This window comes from Macaca nemestrina, chromosome X (genome assembly GCF_043159975.1).
Source record: "Macaca nemestrina isolate mMacNem1 chromosome X, mMacNem.hap1, whole genome shotgun sequence".
In the NCBI taxonomy this organism is placed as follows: Eukaryota; Metazoa; Chordata; class Mammalia; order Primates; family Cercopithecidae; genus Macaca; species Macaca nemestrina.
In genome coordinates this window covers 15,840,261-15,863,174 of record NC_092145.1, presented here as the reverse complement: position 1 = coordinate 15,863,174, position 22,914 = coordinate 15,840,261, and the positions used below count along the sequence as shown (strand labels likewise).

At 39.2% G+C, this 22,914-nt stretch overlaps 1 protein-coding gene and 1 pseudogene across 7 annotated transcripts in view; one reads left to right on the top strand and one right to left on the bottom strand.

The window, feature by feature from the left end:
* Positions 1-22,914, bottom strand: part of LOC105481350 (ATPase phospholipid transporting 11C) — a 216,443-nt gene that overhangs the window by 154,773 nt on the left and 38,756 nt on the right. The gene's annotated exons all lie outside the window — the stretch shown is intronic.
* LOC112426595 (U6atac minor spliceosomal RNA) lies at positions 16,066-16,183 on the top strand (annotated as a pseudogene).

Here is a 22,914-nt window from a genome sequence, read left to right as displayed (position 1 = left end):
ACAAAAAAGAAATTCCTACAACTTAATAGCAAAAAACCAAATAGCCCAATTAAAAAACAGACAAAGGAACTGAATAGACACTTCTCCAAAAAAGACATACAATGGTCAACAGGTAAATGAAAAGGAACTCAACATCACTAACCATCAAGGAAATGCAAATCAAAACCATAATGAGGTATTGCTTCAGACCTGATAGAATGGATATTATCAAAAACATCAAAAAAAGTGTCAGAGAGGATGTGGAAAAACTGCAACCCTTGTAACACTGTTGGTGGGAATGTAGAATGGTGGTTCCCCAAAAAATTAAACATGGAATTACCAAACGATCCAGCAATCCCACTTCTGGGTATATCACCAAAAAATTAAAATCAGAATCTTGAAGACATATCTGTACTTCTATATTCATTGAAGCAGTATTCACAACAGCCAAGATAAGGAAGCAACCCAAATGTCCATTGACAGATGAATGGATAAAGAAAATGTGGTATATTCACTATCTGATTGAACTGGAACCTGTCTGGTTAATTTATTACCTGATTTGATGAATCAAGGAAATCAGGAGTTTAAACAAACATTTACATTTAATATCATAACATAACGGTGCTTTAAATATTATAGCATTTGTACCCATAATACATGTTAATATTTCCTATGTTAAATAATAATGATAGCTGAAGTGTTTATGAATAGAATCATATGATGTTTAGAAATTGTTTAAAATTAGTTCTGGGGGGCAGGCACGGTGGCTCACGTCTGTAATCCCAGCACTTTGGTAGGCCAAGGTAGGTGGATCGGTCGAGGCCAGTTCAAGATTAGCCTGGCCAATGTGGCGAAACTCCCTCTCTACTAAAAAATACAAAAAAAATAAATAAATAGCTGGGTATGGTGGCACATGCCTGTAATTCCAGCTACCGGGGAGGCTGAGGCACAAGAATCGCTTGAACCTGGGAGGTGGAGGTTGTAGTGAGCTGAGATCATGCTACTGCACTTTAGCCTGGCCGACAGAGAAACACTCTGTCTCAAAATAATAATAATAATAATATAATAAAATAAGTTCTGGGAAGGTGAAAGTGGGAAATGAAGAGATAATAAATAAAACCAGACTGGCAAATAAAAAAAAGAATATGTGATATATTCATACAATGGAATATTATCTGGTCTTAAAAAAGGAAATCCTCTCATTGTGACATGAATGAACCTAGAGGCCATTTTGCTAAATGAAATAAGCCAGTCACAGCAAAACAAGTAACTGTATGATCCCACTTCATGTCATCTGTTCTTACAAGAACAACAAACCAGAGCATAAGGAAACTTTTGGAGGCAACAGATATGTCTACTACTTTAGTTTTAGTGTATTCATGGGTGTATGTATATGTACAAACTCATCAAATTGTATGCATTAAATATGTGTTTTGCATATCAATTATAATTCAATAAAGCTGCTTTAAAAAATTTTTAAAACAGTACATACCCCATAGTGTTGTGAGAAGTAAATACAGTAATATTGGCAATCATTAAATGATAACTGTAATTATTCAAAATACTATTTACACTATGTTTAGATATCTATGTTCAAGTATATGATACTGGTTTTCATTTTTATTGTTCCAAATGTTATTTTTACACTTTTTTTTTTAATTAAAATATCAAACAGCAAAATGTATAAACTTTCAGTATCATTACTCCAATTTTTCTTTAAAAAAGTTTTCACGTGATACCACAAACATGAGTAAACAAAAAGGTAGAAGGATGTTTGCTGACAGCACTGTTTATAAAACAAATTAAATAATCCAAATGTCCATCAGGAGAGGACTGTTTAAATTAGCTATGGAATATCCAAACATTGGAATACTGCAGGACCATTACAATATATGAGTTGCTATGTAAATACCCATATGAAATAATTTGTAATATATAGTAAGTTAAAAATTAAATTGAATATTAAGAATTGTATGATTCTTCTGTATATAAAAAGATACATGTACTGTGTATATCTATGTGTGTACTTAAATTGACATAAAAACCATCTGAAAGTCTAGATGAGAAACCAAACAGGGCTTTGAATGAAGTGTGGATATAAACTTTTTTACACTTTCTGTAACATAAATTTTTTTTTTTTTGAGATGGAGTCTTGCTCTGTCTGCCCAGGCTGGAGTACAGTGGTGTGATCTTGGCTCACTGCAACCTCCAACTCCCAGGTTCAAGCGACTCTCGTGTCTCAGCCTCCCAAGCGCTGGGATTACAGTTGTGTGCCACCACGCCCGGCTAATTTTTGTATTTTTTGGTAGAGATGGGGTTTCACTATGTTGGCCAGGTTGGTCTGGAACTCCTGACCTCAAGTGATCCACCCACCACGGTCTCCCAAAGTCCTGGGATTACAGGCATGAGTCACTGTGCCTGGCCTTTTTTATTTTTTGAAACAGTCTCACTCTGATTGTCTAGGCTGGAGTGCAGTGGTGCGATCTTGGCTCACTGAAATCTCAACCTCCATGGGCTCAGGTGATTCTCCCACCTTGGCCTCCTGAGTAGCTGGAACTACATGTGTGTGCCACCACACCTGGCTAATTTTTTTGTATTTTTTGTAGAGAAAGAGTTTCACCATGTTTCCCATTTCCCAGGCTGGTCTTGAACAACAGGACTCAAGCAATCTGCCCACCTTGGGCTCTCAAAGTGCTGGGATTACAGGCATGAGCAACCTCACCTGACCTGTTTAAAAATTTTTAACCACATATAACACTTTTTAATTTCAAAACAAATCCTCATGACCAATTGTCAATCAAATTTTTTAAATCATATATATCTTGGTTACATATAATGTAAATGAAAGAGAATCAAAGAGAGAGATGACCCTGAATGAAAAAATACACTCCTACTGATTTTATCATTAGATAAGAAAGGATCTAAGTTTTAAGCTATTATAAAGCACCCTTCAGTCCCTATTTGGCTGACACAATTCAAGTATTTTAAGACAGCCTAAAAAATTAAAACACAGAATGCTTTGTGTAAATAGCTAAAAACTGATAACAACCATAGTACATTTCAGAATAATAATGGCATCTGAAATTGTCTACATCAAGCTTACAAATTAATTATCTGACACAGAACAAAGTTTGTAAAAGAAGCTTCTAGGTTCAGGATTTTCCCAGAAAGATAAAATAAAACTGTGTGTGTTTGGGAGGGGTGGAACTGAATCTTCAAAAGCTTGAAATAAAACCATTATACCTGTGTAACCACACAAATCAGCTTTCTAAATATTAGTAACCTGTAGGCAATTCAACTTAAAAAAAATTGATGGGAGGAAAAGTGGGGCTTCAGCTTTCATAGTCAGCACTTTTAATATATATTGCTTTGCTCTGTCCAAAGCGTCCCAAAATGTACAATCTCATTAAAGTTAATGAGCATAATGGATTTTTAGCCTGATGCAGCAATTTGCATTAATTCATGTGATCACAAATGTATTTATTTTCCAAAGAAACTGCTTTCTCAAGCATAAAGGAACCACCCAGCAATAGGGCTTGTTTTTCCTTTCAGTGCAGTTTTCTTATGTGTAAGTTATCAAATATTAATCTAGTTGTTTTACATAGTGGACCAGACTTCAAGTCCTTTAAAAGATACAATTGCGCATTTTTAAAGACATGCTAAATTCTATATAAAATGTCTATGGCTTCTTGTTTCAATACTGAGTATATGTTTATAAATCCTAGTTTGACTTGTAAATTTATCTAAAAAATTCAATAGAAATCTACTGGCTGTAGAGAGTAATGGTATACACTTAACACAAAAATTGATTGGCTTTGTCATGGAGACAGAAAGTAGAACAGTGGTTGCCAAGGGCTGGGGAGAAAAGAAAATGGGAAGTTTATTGTTTAATGAATACAGAATTTGTTTTGCAAGATGACGAGTTCTAGAGATGGAGAGTTGTGATGGTTGCACAACAGTGTGAATGCAGTTAATGCCATAGAACTGTACACCTAAACATGGTTAAGATGTACACCTAAACATGGTTAAGATGGGTCAGGCACGGGGGTTCACGTCTGTAATCCCAGCACTTTGGGAGGCTGAGGCAGGTGGATCACTTGAGGCCAGGAGTTCCAGACCAGCCTGGCCAACATGGTGAAAACCCGTCTCTACTAAAAATACAAAAATTAGCCAGGAGTGGTGGTGGGTGCCTGTAATAGCAGCTACTTGGGAGGCTGAGGCAGAGAATTGCTTGAACCTGGGAGGCAGAGGCTGCAGCGAGCCAAGATCTCATCACTGCACTCCAGCCTGGACAACAGAGCAAGACTCAAACTCAAAGAAAAAAAAAAAAAAGGTTAAGATGGTAAATTTCGTTACGTGTATGTTACCACAATTAAAAAAAAAATTTTTTTTAAGTAAATTGGCTTGTTTCTGAAACATTTAAAAAAAACTTGATTGGCTCCAAAGACAGTGCAGTATAGCAGTTAAAGCGCAGCCAACAACTCCATGCACCCGAGATCAAAATTGAGAACAAAAACAGAGTACAGACTCAAGTAGGTTATCTGGATAAACTTCCGGCTCTACTCCTAAGCAGCTATGTAATTTGCGCAACTCATTTAATCTCCCTGCACCTCAGTTTCCTTATTTACAGAATATAGAAAACAACCAGGTTTTTTGTTTGTTTGTTTTTGTTTTCACAGAGTCTTGCTCTGTCACCCAGGCTGCAGTGCAATGGCACAATCTCGGCTCATTGTAACCTCCGTCTCCTGGGCTCAAGCAATTCTCCTGCCTCAGCCTCCCGAGTAGCTGGGATTACAGGCGTGTGCCACCATGCCCTGCTAATTTTTTCTTTTTTTTTTTTTTTGTATTTTTAGTAGAGACAGGGTTTCACCATGTTGGCCAGGATGGTCTCAAACTCCTGACCTCAGGTAATCCACCGGCTTCAGACTCCCAAAGTGCCGGGATTACAGGCATGAGCCACCGCGCCTGGCACAACGAGGTTTTTCGAACGGTTCTATGAGATAATACCTGTACAGTGCACATCACAGGGACTAGAATATAAAAAGCACTCAATAAACCTTAACTATTATTAGCAACCACATCAATATAAAAAGTTAATTTTCTCCAAACTAAAGAGAAATGCACTTGTTCCCATTCTGGCAAAAGTGCAAGAGGACAAGTGGATGTGTGTGGCTAGATGCCAAAACTCAATGCTGATTCCAGGCTGACCAATTATGGCGATATGTGAGCCTTAATTTGAATCCAGGTTTTCTCAAAAGGTGCTTCTGAGAAGGTCTGCAGGAGAATCCCCAGGGAACTTGTTCAAAATGCAGAGCTCTGTGTGTCAGGCCAAACCTAGTGAATACCAATCTTTGGAGGTGAGGCTTAGAACGCCCAGCCATATCTGCCTGCAATCAGACACAATGTGGGAAATTGGAGGAGAGGAAGGGACAGGTAAAATGAATGAAATCTGCTCTACAGTGAGGCTTCCTGATTTCTCTGGTTTTGATTAACTTTACTAGCAGGTGCGGCATGAATCTTGACATCAATTTCCAAGACCAGCCAAATGTCTCATCTTATTTAAATATTCTTCCCTCTCCTACTACCTCTTCCTCCTGCTAATCTCAATCCTTGATGGAAGAACATATTACACAAATTTAGGACTCAATCCTTTCCATCACACCACTCTTAGTTATCCATTCATTTGCTTCCACTGTAGGAAGCTGAAACCAAATGTCATATTCTCAGAATAAAATTGCACAGATTTAGATATTATAATATCTATCTCCAGTAACTACCTGGTTTCTCATCTGGCCACTGAAGTTCTTTTAGTTACTGCCCTTCTCATGCTCTTTAGCCAAGAACAGTAAAACACCTTTGAAGAACCTTCCTAAGGTAAGGAGGATATCAACCTAGGTTTCCTTTTGAGAATAACAACACCGATTTGGCCAGGCGCAATGCCTCCCGCCTGTAATCCCAGCAGTTTGGGAGGCCGAGGTGGGCAGATTGCTTGAGGTTCGGAGTTCAATACCAACCTGGGCCCCATCTCCACAAAAAAAATAAAAAATATTAGCTGGGCGTGGTGGCACATACCTGTAGTCTTAGCCACATGGAGGCTGAGGTGGGAAGATCACTTGAGCCCAGGAGGTTGAGGCTTTAGTGAGCTGTGTTCGTGCTACTGCACTCCAGCCTGGGCAGCAAAGTAAGACCCTGTCTCAAAACAAAACAAAACCAAACAAAAAAAACAATACTACTGGAGCATGAACCTGAAGAGCATTCAGGCCCCTGAGGAAGTATGCATTTTTATATTCATGTGGTTACTAACAATAGCTAAGGTTTATTGAGTGCTTTTTATATTCCAGTCCCTGTGATGTGTACTATACAGACATTATCTCATAGAATTGTTAGAGGAACCTGCTTGTTTTCAGTATTTTATAAATAAGGAAACTGAAGTACAGGGAGATTAAATGAATTGTCCAAATCACATACCTGCTTAGGAGTAAAGCAGGATACAGGAGAACAAGGTTAGGAAGTGAAAAGGGAAAAGTCAGAAGTTATCTCTGAGATGTCTTCCTTTGAGAAGTAATTCTAGCTCATTCTTCCTGTCAAGCTGAGTAGCAGCCTTACAGATTTTACCTGACAAGAAAACACATTACTTCATTTGCACCATCAGGAATTAACGAAAGAGCCAAACTGCTGACCATCAGTTACTAAATCCTTCTACAGTACTTATACTACAGTAGGAAGTAGGGTAGTCTGGGAAAAGAAACAACAGCAACATATAGTCTTGAAGCTCACCCCCACAAAACCAGTAACATAAAACTTCCTAGAAAAGCTATTGATAAAGTGTCAATTGAAAGAAAATGCTACAGCCACTTCTCTAACAAGAACAAAACAAAAATGGTGTGTTTTTTTCCTAAAATGATTATATAACTGATCCTAGAGAAAAATCACTATCTCTAGAGGCACCCTCACAGCCACACAGATGTTTGTCAAGTACCCTTTCCAAATAAAGCAGTACCTGAGGCAGAAAGTGCGGCTGAAATCCCATTACAACAACTTTTTTTTTGAGATGCGGTCTCACTATGTTGCCCAGACACAAGTGCAGTACCTATTCACAGGCAAGATCATCACATACTGTAGCTCTGAACTCCTGAGCCTAAGGGTTTCTCCTGCCTCAGCCTCCTGAGTAGCTAGGACTACAGGTGGGCATCACCGTATCTCCCTAACAAATTTCTTTCTTTATAACAAGAAATCTTCTAAGCTGCAAGTGATGCCAATTTTCATCCTGAGCTAGAAAGCAGGGAGAATAACAGTACCTACCTCAAAGGATTTGAGAGGACTCCAGGAGGTAACTATGTAGAAAGTGTTTTAAACAGCACCTGGCATTTGCTAGAGGAACAGAAAACGCTAGCTGCTGCGGCTAAGTTTTATACACCCAAAAATTCTAGATAAACCTTGGCAATTTGCTTAAAAGGAAAACTGACTTTAAAAACCAAAATGCAGAAGAGGGTTATTTAAAATAAACAAGAAGTACCTGCAGGTGAACAATGCCATATCTATGCCATATGCAGGACTGGGCAGTATTAAGGGGCAGAGGGCTCAACCAAAGAAAGACTACAATTTCTGCCCTGGAAAAGTGACACGTTAATGAGGGAAACAGGACAAACACTCATATGAGACTAGATGTCATTTGTCTGTGCCATCTACCAATGACCATCAATGATTCCCCAAATGGCTGAGCCTCCACTGCTGCTATTTCAAAGGCAATTCCTCTGGGGTCCCTGGTCTGAGTTTCTGTAAGCCCAGGGGCCTATGTGCAGTACCAACTATTGGATTTTCCTGTGCTGCTGTTCTGCTTAATTGCTTCCTCAGTTGTTCATACATGGATTTCCTTGTAACACCTCAAAGGGAAGTTAAGAAGTAGCAATTAACATTTATGACCAATATCATTTTAGAAGACACAACTTATGACCTTTCCAGGCACAAAGCACATCATTTATAGTGATGATAACCCTTAAGACAGTAGCCGTAAGCTAAATAATATATGTGGCTAAGAAGAGACATGTCAATGTAAGAGCAACCTTCTTATTTCTGGCTCACCAAGAGTCATTAACCAAGCTGCCACCCATTCACCACAAGATGTACACACCTAGTATCAGTAGAGCTGGACAGGCCCTTGCACAGAAGCAATTTAGGGAAGGGGGAATGAAGATGTTAAAGAATTGACTTGTGTCCCAGTGCGGCAGTGGGTAGCAAACTTCCACAAATGAGCTGAGCTCCACAGATGCTTTGCAAAAGTCCACTGTTGGCTACTGAGAACTATTATCTTTCTTAATAAGAAATAACACAGAATGGTAAAAAACGGCTGAGCCCAGTGGCTAATGCCTGTAAACCCAACACTTTGGGAGGCCAAGAAGGGTGGGTGAATCGCTTGAGGCCAGGAGTGCGAGACCAGCCAGGTCAACAAGGTGAAATCCCATCTCTACTAAAAACTATAAAAATTAGGTGGGCGTGGTGGCACATGCCTGTAATCCCAGCTACTTGGGAGGCTGAGGCAAAAGAATCACTTGAACCCGCAAGAGGGAGGCTGCAGTTAGCCAAGATCATGCCACTGCACTCTAGCCTGGGCAACAGAGCAAGTGAGACTCTGTTTCAAAGAGGAAAAAAACAAACAAAAAAATGGTTAAAAAAAAAAATGGGTTTTACATTTACGTAGTCAGACTGCCTACATTTGCACCCTGAATCTACCCTTTTTTAGCGTTATAACTTTAACTCATTTAACTTCTCTAAGTTTTACTTTCTGACATGTAAAATGAAAATAATAAAGGATTAGGGTGATGAGTCAGCAAATAATGCACAGATAAGGCTTAGCACAATGTTGTACTCAATAATTATTATTATCCTTGAAATAATAAAAATGGTGTGTAGGTAGCCAGAAAAGCCCACAAAGGTCTATTTTACCAATAATGTGGCCAAAATAGCAAATATTTATCATACAAAGAAAAGATAGTAAAGCCAAATATTGGCAATATTATAATAGTTACAGACAGAAAATAAAGTTAACATGTTTTTAACTTTGTGTGAAAATCAAAAGATATTTTTGTTGATTCTGAAGAAAATTTGACACCCTGAAAGAGCTTTAACGATGGATCATATAGATTCATTCATTCAAAGAACATTTATTGAGCACCTACAAAAAATCTGTTAGGTACCAGAGACTGAAAAATGGTAACAATAAAAGCAAGTGTAAAATGCAATAATGGACACAGAACACAGGGACGGGAGGAATTCGTTCTACCCCAGGAACGTCAGAGAAGGAAGATCCGGGGCAGCATACCACAGAAGAAATGACATTTGAGCTCGGTCTAGGATTTCACCGCTGAATGGAAGAGCAGCAACTTCAGAAAGAGGGAACAACAGGAGCCAATACCGAGAGGCATCTGGCAAACACCAAGAGGTACCTGAGGCATCTAGCGGCCTATAAATAGCGTAGTATGGACAAAGAGTAGGGGGAGGGGAGGGGGAATCATAGAAAGGAGACTAAGCCTGGGCAACATATCAAGACCCTGTCCTACAAAAAAATACAAAAAGTAAGTAACCAGGCATGGTAGCGTGCACCTGTAGTCCCAGCTACTCGGGAGGCTGGGCTAGGAGGAGGCTCAGCCTGGGGAGGTCGAGGCTATAGTGAGCCATGATAGTACAACTGTACTTCAGCCTGGTAACAGAACAAGACCCTATCTCAAAAACAAAACAAAACAAAACAGGAGACTGTAAATTTAGGCCTGAGAAAACCTGTGAGGGCTGGAGAGAAAGGAAATAAAATCAGTATCTTGAAGGGATATCTGTACCCCCATGTTCATTGTAGGTTTATTCACAATAGCCAAGATATGGTCACAACCTAGTATCCATCAACAGATAAATGGATAAAGAAAATGTGGTATATATACACAATGGAATATTATTCACCATTAAAAAAAATCATGCCATTTGTAACAAAACGAATGAACCTAGAGGACAGTTATGCTAAGTGACACAGAAAGGCAAATACTATATGGTCTCACTTATATGTGGAATCCTAGAAAAGCTGAATCCTAGAAACAGAAAGAACAGTGGTTTCCAGAGATAAGGGGGTGAGATGGGAAAATAATCAAATGGCACAAATTTTCAGATAAAAGATGAACAAGTTCTGAGGCTCTAACATACACCATGGGTGGTATTAGATGAATTAATTTGATTGTGATAATCATTACACAATATATATGTATATCAAATCATCACATTGCACTGCACACTTTGAATTTATACAATCTTTGTCAATTAAATACTTCAAAACAATTTTTCAAAAAAGAAAACCCGTTAGGGAATGTGCACACCCCTAGACTTCAGCATAAAGGCAACTGGATGTGGCAAGTCTGGTGTTTTCAAATAGCACCGTCTAGATAAAGAAATGTAAGGAAATAACTACTTTAAAAGTCAGGATAATGGTTATTTCAGAAGGAGAGAAGGTTTTTGACTGGGAGAGGGACCTGGAAGGACTTCTGGGGTGGCTGACAAAGCTCTACTGCTTGATCTGGATAGTGATTTCAAGTATGTTTGCCTTGTAATATTGTATTAAGTTACACACGTTTGTTTTTTAAATCCTTGTCTCATTTTACAACAAAAAAGCTAAAAAGGAAAGAAAAAAAAACACACACACACATTCTTTTGCCACTATATAGGCCATCCAGGGCAGAGACAAAAAGATGAGGAAAGAAGTTATTACCTCAAGATGAAAGATGATGAGGGCCAGGCCCAGAGCAAGAATAATAGGAGTAAGAAGAATGAAATAAACCCATTGGTGAAACATCCTGAGAATAGGCTGCCACAAACTTCCAGAGGGCTTTAGCAGGAGAAGGCTTAAAGAAGAAGATAGAGAGTGATTTCAGATTTGGACATACTGAGTATGAGATGTCTTTGGGAATTCAAATGCTACTTTCCCCCTGCTCATTTTAATGTATGGCTTTCCTTTGTCTTGGTACATATCTCTCAATAGTAATACTCTATTTCCTACCATTTACAATTCAATTCATGTGTTTGGCTTTTGAATGGGATACAATGAGGAGGAGGAGGTAGTTCTTGATGTAATGAGGCAAAACTTGGAAAACAAAGGAGGAAGATGGTTAAAAGAAATGTGTTAGTAGTAAAAGACAGAAGTAAAGGAGATCATATTCCATGTGAACCACTCCACTGAAAGGGAAGAAAGGATATAGAACTGAAGAGCTACTGGGTCAGATTCCCCACCTGATCAGCAAAAATCAAGGGAAGGGGGATACATCATGCACTCGCCTTATTTTCACATCTGGGACTTTCTTAAGTTAGCTATATGTAATCTAAAGGAGAATTATAATAGAAATTTGAAAGTAAGAGAGATGGGTAAATAAGACAGACAAGAAAAGGTATTCCACACCAGGTTAGCACACAATGGAGAAGCAAGTAATTTTGCTTATCTGCAAGTCATAGCCAACTGTCCTTACTTGGAACAAAAGACAGATATAAGCAACTGTGTGTTAGATTAATTACAGTTTGGGACACAGCAGTCCAGGTCCGTAGAGTTGGGTTGCTATGGCCCATAATTTAACAAATGCATGAACAACTGACTTTGATAACATTCAACTGGAAATATTAAAATGTTACCCTCAGAGTCCTGCTTCTATTGCATAATAAAAGAAATCTAGCTACCATTTATTGAGTACTTACTCTGTCCCAGGCACAGTCTAAACCTTCAGCATCCATTATCTGATTGAAACCTCACAGCAAGCCCATGAGGTAGGTGCCATTAATCATCACCACATTACAAATAAGGAAACTTGCATGCCTTGAAGTGGTAGCTCTAGGGAAACAAGATATGAGGAAGACTGCATAGAGCGGACTTGGGCCTGGGCTAAAGGGAACGCCTGCCTCATACATGGTTCAACCCAGGCCACCAGAGTAGAGTATTTCATATGGAGTACGGGCTATATCTCTAGTTGCTGATAGAGAGTGATTTTTTTCGGGCCTTATCCTCAGCATGTTTATCTCCTACCACTGCAACATGCGGCAGTGGTAGGTGGCTGGTAGCAATTCTAAGATTTGGGATCCCAGCCAGCTCTCTGTTTCTTTCCATCAGAAATATAACCAACATCTGGCAGAGTCAGCAAACGTCAAGATGTATGGGTCTCCACTAATTCATACATTACAAACTGGCTTCTCAAAATTGGTCAAATTCCATTACAGAATTACAGTTCAGCTGCACTGAATACTAAATACATATGAGCCATTAGCTGAGACTTTGAAATCTCTTTGCGTTATGGAAATTTCTATTCTGGTAGTAGTTGTTGCATGAGATTTTATCTTTATCACACTTTTCCTGGCAGCAGTAAAATTCCATTTCCATCAACTATTTCCTCTCAAGAAAGTCTCTCAGGAAATACTCAAAACATTGTTCAACAAAGTTCTCAAATATGAATCATTTTTAACTGCCAGGAAGACACTCCTTTCCCCCACTGTTTTGCATCATAATAGGCTTTCTCTAAAATGACAGCTTTGGGGGAAGATATACTTATTTGGGGGAAAAAGACATTTATTAACTACAGTGTAAATCCTTTATTCTTCTCCCTCTATGGCTTTGTTTAAGCAGTTCCCTCTGCCTCAACTACCTTCTCCCCAGATCTGCCTGTCCAAGCCCTACCAATGCATTCATTCAAACAAACATTTCCTGAGTACCTAACAGATTTTTGGTCCTGTAATAGGTGGTAGGGGTAGAAATCAAATAAATGTATTAAAAATATGCCAGGCAAAGATTACAGTATGATCATGGCAGGACATGGGATCATGATGGACATTCTGAGATTTTCCTTCAATGAAAAGTTTTTTGGAAGAAAAAACATTTACAGCTGGCCCTTTAAGGACAAGCAGGAGGAATTCAATGAAAGACAGAAGTAATTTACGGCAGCCAAGAAGAGGCCAAGAGGAGGCAACTCAAGGATCTCCAACTACAAGGAGCACAACTGATTAGGGACCCTATCTGCCTCAGAAATTCATCCTAGTGTCTGTACTAAGTCACCTCCAAAGGGGTGCTCCCAACCAATCACTAAGTATAGCAGGGATACCAAAGCAGACTGTTGCTGGAAGTTGCAAGACTCCACTAACAGCTGACTTTGGACTCCCCAATAGCTTTTCTGAATCTTCTTTAGACTGCAGAGCAGTCTGGAAACCTTCTGCCTAACCAGCTCTCCCCATCCCCTTCACTAGGGCTCAGACTTGCATCAAGGACTAATGGCACTCTCAGCCTTCTCAGCCCCCTCACCATTGTCTGTTCCACATGCGTTTTCCCCTAATAAACCGTTGCCAATTTAATCCTGTGTGGGTTTTTCAGAGGACCCAGATTAATACAGCATTCTATACAGAGGGCTCAGCATAAATAAATACCCAGAGGTATGAAAAATCATGATGGGTTCTAAGCACCCCAAGGAGTGGAATGTGCCTGGAGCAAGCTGTGGAAGTGTAGAAGAAGCTGGGTCGAATCAGAGGAGACCTTGTATGTCCTGATAAGAAACTTCAACTTGGTCCTATGAGAAACAGGAGCCACTAGAAAGTTTTAAGCAAGGAAAAGGCATGTTTTCAAAAAACTGTTCTGCTGGCAGAATGAAGGATGGACAGGACAAAGCAGAAATTGGAAGCACCTCTATGTATGCTCTCATCTTGTCTGCTAGCTTGTGAGGTCCTGAAGGATGAAATCATATTTTTTGCTTGTTTTGCTTTAATCTTAGAATAGTGTTTAACACAAAGTAGCTACTCAAGAGACCTCACTAAATCTACAAGGTCGGGCCTTACCTCATGGCCCAACATTTTAGTTAAAGCCACTCAAAAGTTTCATGAAGCCTGGTCATTCCTGCTTGGACACTGGAACCCTTTCCAGTCAATCTAGAAAGAGATGGTTATGTGTATGAAGGGTAGAAGAAACTACCCCCAAACTTTGCCTCTTGCCGACTGGTTATTTCATGAACTCCTTTGAAGATAGGCATCTAATCACATTTGTTGATCCTAACTGTAGGACAAAGGTAGTCATTAGACATTTAGTTTTTGAATGTTTACCAAATCAATGAAATTTAGAAAGCCAGATCAAGCTCAAGGCCCACAGGTCTAATCCAAAGAACATAAACAAAAATCAGAATCGGCTTCTGAATACCGACTCACTGTCCAATGACGACCTTCGGGAAAATGTAGCCTTATTTTTTCATCATAAGGTGGCAATAAGACCTACCCTAAAATGATGTACAAACTAAGGTGAAAATGAAGTATGAAGATGTGGCCACTGTAATTTGAAAACAGTAAAATAAATTTTACGAATTGAATATACAATTGGGGAAAATAGACAAATCAAAGCTATCAAAACCTAAATATCACCCTAACACAAAGACATGTTGGACTTCTGAATAAATATGAGAAACATAACTTATTTATTACATTGTGACATCAGCTTTCTAAGAAAGGTCATAATTAACCACAAAGTCTACAATAAAACTCTCTAAGTTTAACATATTTACTTAACGACTTCATGGCTAGAAGGAAAGCATACTGATTACCAATTCTGATTTTCAACAGTATCAAGGGATGGTGTGGTATTATCAAAAAATTTTCAAGATACAATTTTCATGTGTCAAGCAGCACTTTTGGCTGGAAGGGTACTTCTATGAAGTCAAATAATCATGTGAACCAATTCCCAGAAGGCTATTGATTGGTAGAGTTGGAGCTAACAACCCTCCCAAGGTCCAAGGCACTGAGAGTGTGATGCCCTTGCTCAGACTCATTCTCATCTCCCTGACTTGACTAATGAAACACACAGAAGCTCTTGGGTCCTGCTTGTAATACCCAAAATAACCTTACTGAAAAAAGTAATCATTATCTCCAAACAAACTGAAATGGTTTGTGTCACTTAGAGAAGAGAGTCTCACATCATAAACTGTCAGATCTACATGGGGTAAGGGACTAAAGTTAGATCGCAATGGTTTGTTGTCCATGTAAAATAAAAATGGCATCTCCAATTCTCCGCGCTGAGATAACCACTTCCAAACCAGTAGGAAAGTCCAGAGCATTCAGGAATACTTTATTTTATTTTTTATTTTGATGAGGGCTCGCTATGCTACCCAGGCTGGTCTTGAACTCCTGACCTCAGGCAATCCTCCCTCCTGGGCATCTCTCAAAGTGCTGGGATTACAGGCGGGAGTCACTGCACTCAGCTCAGCAGCACTTTTTAAAATTTTCCAAATTTGCAAACTGATTTAGTAAATACATTGTGTTATTTTGACTCGAGGAGGAGTGAAAAATAGAGAAAATGAATTCCATTTTTATAAAAGAACTTTAGGCGATTTTGTCAAAAGAACTAAACAAACAACTATAGAAATCATTCTAAGTCTCTTTTGGCATCTTCCAAAACCAGATTATTTCCATTTACAAAATACATTTAATGGTAGGAAATCAATAATGATGACAGTAATGGACACCACTAAATTCAGGACATTCTGTGTGAGACGTTTTACATATATTATCTGTATTCCTCACAACTCAATGTAAATGTTTTACATTTCAAATTTTTAAAACATGAGGCTCAGAGAGACAAATGTGCCACAAATCAAGTAAATGGCAAAGCTGAGATACAAATCACAGTATCTAAAAGCCCAGATTTTAGATGGCAATGAAAGGTGGGAGGGCTTTTCTCTCCTTCCAAATCTCAATTTCTATGTCACTCTCCCAATTCCTGTCCTTCCCTCCCCTTCCTCCGTCTCTCTCACACAAACCCAAACACACGCACGCACATACCCACTCACTTCCAAAGAGAGGCAATACCATACAGTGAGCTAATAACGGTTTTATCCAAAACACCTGCATTTAAATTCTGACCCTGCCATTTACTAGCTCCAAGACTGGGTGGTACAAATTGTTTCATGGACCTCACTTTCCACCAAGTAAAATTAAATAAGATAAACATACACAGTGTCTAGTACATACTATTTTTGTTACGTTTCCCCTCACTCACTTTTGATACCCTAAAAGACCAAATGAAGAGGAAGCAAAAACATGCTACCTGTATTGTATGCTAAGCAAGACAGCATTTCCCTTAGGATGGAAAAATTTCTATGACTTATAAAACACACATACGATTAAGGAATTGCTACCTACTTCATGTCATTTATCCATGATTTTTATCCATAAAATACATGAGAATAATCCATTATTGCCATGTGGAATTTAGACTAGGAATGCAAGAATAGTTCAGCATTCATACGTCAAACACAATGCCGTTCACGGTTATCAGCAGCCTAACTAACAGAAAAATCTGTATGACTATTTCTATAGGTGCAGAAAAAGTGCAACACTCATTCAGCAGCCCTTCATTATTTAAAAACAAAAACAACAACTCAGCTAACTAGAAATCAAAGGAAACTTCCTCAGCCTGATAAAGAGCATCTATGAAAAACTTATAGCTAACTCATACTTAATAATAAAACACAAAATGATTTCCCCGTATGATCAGGAAGAAGGCAAGGAATCCACTCTTACCACTCCTACTCAACATCATATTGGATAAAACTCCTAGCTAATGCAATAAGGTACAGGAAAAAAAATAAAGATACTTATAGATGGGAGAGAAAAAATAATACTGCCTTTATTCACAGAAAACGTAATTATATAAAAGAATCTACAAGAAACTACTAGATACAATTAGTGACTGCCAAAGTTGAAGAATATAAGATCAATATATAAAAAATTTTTTTCCTTGCCTTGCTATAAAAAAAATCAATTATATTTTTATACACAACAGTGAAGAACAGGAAAATGAAATTTTTAAAAGCACTAGTTGCGGCCAAGCGCGGCAGCTCATGCCTGTAATCCTAGCACTTTGGGAGGCCAAGGTGGGCAGATCACGAGGTCAAGAGATCAAGGCCATCCCAGCCAACATGGTGAAACCCTGTCTCTACTAAAAATACAAAAATTAGCTGGGCGTGGTGGCACACACCTGTAGTCCCAACTACTCGGGAGGCTGAGGCAGGAGAATTGCTTGATCGCTTGAATCCAGGAGGTGGAGGTTGCAGTGAGCTGAGGTTGTGCCACTGCACTCCAGCCTGGCAACAGAGCGAGACTCCATCTCAAAAAAAAAAACAAAAAAACAAAAAAACAAAAAAAAGCACGTTACAACAGCACCAAGAAACATGTCATACTGAGGGATCAATCTAACAAAGTACTATAAGTATTATAAGATTTGTACGTTGAAAAGTATCAAAAACACTGATGAGAGAAATCAAAGACTTCATTGCAGAGATACACTGTGTTCAGGGATCAGAAGACTCAATATCATCAGTATTGTAATTCTCCTCCAAATTGATCTACAGATTTTAATTCACAGCAAATAAAATCCCAAGTTTCTTTTTCAAAAATGTGTAAGGTAACTCTAAAATTATATGGAAAAAATAATTTAGGATAACCTAGACAATTTTGTAAAAAAAAAAGTTGGAGTACTCATACCAATTGATTTCAAGACTTACAATAAAGCTGTAATATTCTAGACAGCACGGTATTGGCTAAAGGGTAACATAGATCAATGAAACAAAATAAAAATTCCAGAAATTGATCCACACATATATGGTCAATTCATTTTTGACAAGGATGCCAAGTTAATTCAATAGACAAAGTATAGTTTCTTCATCTTATAAACAAATGATGCTGGAACAATTAATTAGACATATCTATATTCAAAAAATGAATCTCAACCTGTATCTTGCACTATACGTAAAAGTCAACTGGAAATGGATCATAGACTGAAATGTAAACCCTAAAGCTATAAAATTTCTGAAAAAATAGAAGCAAATCTTCATCCTGAGTTGGGCTACTGTTTCTTAGATAGGACAGAAAAATCATTAACCATAAAATAAAATATTAAGGCCAGGCACAGCAGCTCACGCTTGTAATCTCAGCCCTCTGGGAGGCCAAGGTGGGAGGATCTCTTCAGGAGTTTGAGACCAGCCAGGGCAACATAGTAAAACCCTGTTTCTACAAAAAAAAAAAAAAAAACACAAAAAATTAGCTGGGCATGGCAGTGCACATCTATAGTACCAACTACTCGGGAGGCTGAGGTAAGAGGATTGCTTGAGTTCAGGAGGCCAAGGCAGCAGTGAGCCATGATTGAACCACTGCTGTCCAGCCTGGGTGACAGAGCAAGACCCTGTCTGAAAAAAAAAAAGAAAAGACTGAAAAATAGAACTTCAATCAAAACTGAAAACTACTGTTCTTGGGCTGGGGGTGGTGGCTCACGCCTGTAATCTCGGCACTTTGGGAGGCTGACATGGGGGAATTGCCTGAGCTCAGGAGTTTGCAACCAGCCTGGGCAACACAGTGAAACTCCGTCTCTACTAAAATACAAAAAATTAGCCAGGCGTGGTGGTGTGCACCTGTAGTCCCAGCTACTCAGAAGGCTGAGGTAGGAGGATTGCTTGAACCCAGGAGGCGGAGGTTGTAATGAGCTGAAATTGCACCACTGCACTCCAGCCTGGGTGATAGAGCAAGACTCCGTCTCCAAAAACAAACAAAAAAAAACTACTGCTCTTTGAAACACACTATTTAAAAAGTAAAAAGACAAACCATAGACTGGGAAAAACATTTGCAAAACATATCTGATGAGGGACCAGTAGCCAGAATGTATAAAGAACACTCAAAGCTGTATTTTTTTTATACAGTCTCGCTCTATTGCCCAGGCTAGAGTGCAATAGTGCAATCTCAGATCACTGCAACCTCCATCTCCTGGGTTCAAGTGATTCTCCTACCTCAGCCTCCCAAGTAGATGGGATTACAGGTACCCGCCACAATGCCCAGCTAATTTTTGTATTTTTGTAGAGATGGGGTCTCACCATGTTGGCCAGGCTGCTCTCGGACTCCTGAGCTCAAGTAATCCGCCCACCTTGGCCTCCCAAAGCGCTGGGATTACAGGCGTGAGCCACTGCACCCGGCCCAAAGCTGTATAATTTTTTAAAACCCTGCCAAATCAAAAAAAATGTTAAGACACTTGTTCAAAATCATTAGTCATTAGAAAAAATGCAGAATAAAATTACAATGAGACATTACTATTCACCTACCAGAATGGCTAAAGTTTTAAAAGACAGACAATAACAATATTGCTGAGGATATGGAGCAAACGCAACCTTGTATGTTGCTGTTAGGAAACAAAAATGGTATAGTCAACTTTGAAACATAGTTTAGCAGCTTAATATATAAAGTTAAATACATACTTTTCATACTACCCAGTCATCTCACTTCTATATATTTACCGAAAACAAGACATACGTCTACACAGAAACCTGAACACAATTTTTTTCTTTCTCTTTTTTTTTTTTTTTTTGGATATAGGGTCTTACTCTGCTGCCCAGGCTAGAGTACAGTGGCACAATCTCAGCACACTGCAACCTCCGCCTCTCGGGTTCATGTGATTCTCATGCCTCAGTCTCCGAGTAGCTGGGACTACAGGCACGCACTGCCACACACAGCTAATTTTTGTATTTTTAGTAGAGAGAGGTTTCACCATTTTGGCCAGGCTGGTCTCGAATTCCTGACCTCAAGTAACCTGCTCACGTTGGCCTCCCAAAGTGCTGGGATTACAGGTGTGAGCCACCATGCCCAGCCTGAACACAAATATTTACAGTACCTTTATTCATAACCACCAAACTACATTTGGACTGTTTTCACAGTTACTGGTGAATGGATACACAAATCAGCTACTGGTGAATGGATACACAAATTGTAGTGTTATCTATTTAGTGGAATTCTGCTCAGCAATGAAAGGCAGCAAACTGGATAAATGCAAGGACATAGATGACTCTCAAAAGAATTATACCAAGTAAAACAAGCCAGACTCAAAGGCTATATATTTTGATCCCATTTATATGAAATTCTAGAAACGATAAAACTGTAAGGAACAGAAATCAGATTAGTGGTTGCCAGGGGTTGTCAGTTTAGGGAGGGGATTGACTACAAAGGAGCATGAGGGAACTTTTCAGGTGACAGAAAATTCTATTATTTTGATTTCAGTGGTGATTACAATTTATATAATTTTGTCAAAATTCATCAATTTTTACATACCTAAAAAGGGTGAATTTTACTGTATGTAAATTATACCTCAATAATTCTCAAGAAAAACGTTGTGTTAAAAAAGTAACAACCTCAGAAAGAGCCAACTATTTTAGGCAGAGATCTACAACTAATTTGAACTGAAAAGGCTGATTTCTGATTATAAATTTAAGATCATGATTAAAGCACAGGAAGATATGCAGGGCAGATAAAGTTCACGAAAGTTGTGTATGTGTCTTTCACTGTTAATTGATAGAAATTGTGTAAAAAGGGGCTCTGGTAAGAAGGTGAGAAAGGCATAATTAAGAACCAAAATACCTCATTTGGTATTTATTCAAAACAGGCTGACAACAGAATAAATGGCCATAATGGTCCTTACAAATTGCTTGAGTTTGTAGATGACTCATTCAAAGAACTGCCTAAGGAGACAGGAACCTATTCAAGTACTAATTCTCCTCACTTCACAACCACTCTTAGAAGAGAAGGGGTGAAGTATTTTTATTCTATGCAATTTCTACCTCTTGATCAGAACTCTGAAAAGACACAGTAGAAGCTTATCTTGGCAGCAGAGACAACAGGGTGGGAGAAGATCAAGAGTTTTCTAAAACCCTAAAGGGCTTTTCTCTCTGTTTTGGCAGGCAGGTAAGGCTTATCCAGTAGTGGATAAGCCAGTGTGCATGGTTCTGGCTTTGCAAGGAGCTATGGTCAAAACAGTGTGGTTTTGTGTGGTGGCTCACACCTCTAATCCCAACACTTTGGGAGGCTGAGGCAGGAGGATTCCTTGAAGCCAGGAGTTTGAGACCAGCCTAGGTAACAAAACAAGACCTCATCTCTACAAAAAATAAAAAATAAAAAAGCCAGGCATGGTGGAACATGCCTGTGTTTCCAGCTACTTGGGAGGCTGAGGTGGAAGGATCGCTTGAGCCTAAAAGTTCAAAGCTTCAGTGAGCCATGAAAATGCCACTGTACTTCAGCCTGGGTGAGTGTCAGAACCCATCTCTAAATGAAACAAATGAAACAAAACAGTGATAGGATTCATTTAAGTACCATTATCAGAGCCCCAAGGAAGAACTAAATTGAAAAACAGACTACAGAAACTTGTATTTATTCACTCATTCCTCCATCTATTCATCCAACAATTATTTATTGACCGTCGACTCTGGGCCAGGCTCTGTGTTAAACTGAAGACATAAAGATAACCTGGACTGAAGTAGTTTACAATCTTCTGGTGGACAGGAGCGCGGGGTGTATAAAGTGCAATAGCATCCAACAGGCTGGAGTACACCTTAACAGAAGAGGAAAATTAGACTTGTGATTTTTTTCCCCATATACCATTTGCTATCAAGTTCTCAGTGCCCCAGAGTTCACCAGGAAATCAAAAATGGCAACCACTCCAGGCAGTGGGAACAGCACATGCAATAGAAGTACAGGTAAGCACAGTGTAGCCAGGAAACTTCATGAAGTTCTAGGGTACTAAGAACCTGATGGAAAATAGTATGTAATAAAACTGGAGAGGTAGGCATGAATCAGAAAGGTCGAATGCTTCGTGAATTATGCCAAGGAGTTAGATATCCTTGTGGGGTGTGGGGTAAACAATGGGCAGCCTATGAACAGGGGAGAAACAAATCAAGATTTACATAAAGATGATTCTAAAAGCAAGTCGGAGATTGGCAAAAAAAAAAGAAGAAGAAGAAGGAGGAGGAGGAGGAGGAGGAGCAGGAGAAGGAGAAGGAGAAGAAGAAGGAGAAGGAGAATGAGAAAATGAGGAGTTTCCTGTACTTTAGTTGAAAAGCTGGTGGTGGACTAGAAAGTTGGTGTTAACTAATGGGTACTAGTTTAATACCTGAGTGACGAAATAATCTGTACAGCAAGTCCCCATAACGTAAGTTTAACTATATAACAGACCTACACATGTACCCCTGAACTTAAAATGAAAGTTAAGTTAAAAAGAGAAAGTTGGTGTTAACTGGAATGGCAGAAAGTCCTCCAGGAACCACCCTTGAGTCATGCAGAGAAAATGACCCATTCTCCTGCCCAATGTATATCTCTAGCTAGCCATCATGATTGTTTATTTTCTACCCCAACTGGACTAGCAGCTTCCTAGAAACTGGAATGCTCTCTCTCACTCACACACACATGCATGCACACTCATACCCCCATTGCCTAGCTAAAGGTAGATGTTTAGTAACTGTGCAGACATTAAGGAATGAGTGAACAAATAAATGAATGCACTGATGGTTTTTGCACAAGAAACCAATTGAGAGGTACTGCAAAATGCGATTGATGGGTTGTCTTGGGAGTTACCAAGCTATCCGTCTGATGGAAAGTTGAAGTATGAGCTTCCGAGAGTCTGTTTCAACACGAAGTTGTCACGACTCTAGTTCTCCCTTGCCCCTAATTAATTTTTTTTAAGACAGGGTCTCACTCTGTTGCCCAGGCTGGAGTGTAGTCTCAGCGCACTGCAACCTCCACCTCCCGGGTTCAAGCAATTCTCATGCCTCAGCCTCCCAAGTCTCTGAGATTACAGGCGCACACCACCACATTCGGCTAATTTTTCTACTTTTAATAGAGACGGGATTTCACCTTGTTGGCGAGGCTGGTCTCCAATTCCTGACCTCATGTGATCCGTTCGGCCTCCCAAATTGCTGGGATTACAGGCGTGAGCTACTGCACCCGGCCTAGTAATAGATTTTTAAAATAAAGGCTCCAGAGAAAGAAAACTATTGATTTTCATAATTAAGCTATTGAAGGCAGACAGCATGACAGATCAAAGGAGGACAGAATGTCAGGTGCTTGGAGGTGGACCCAGAAGCAAGGCCT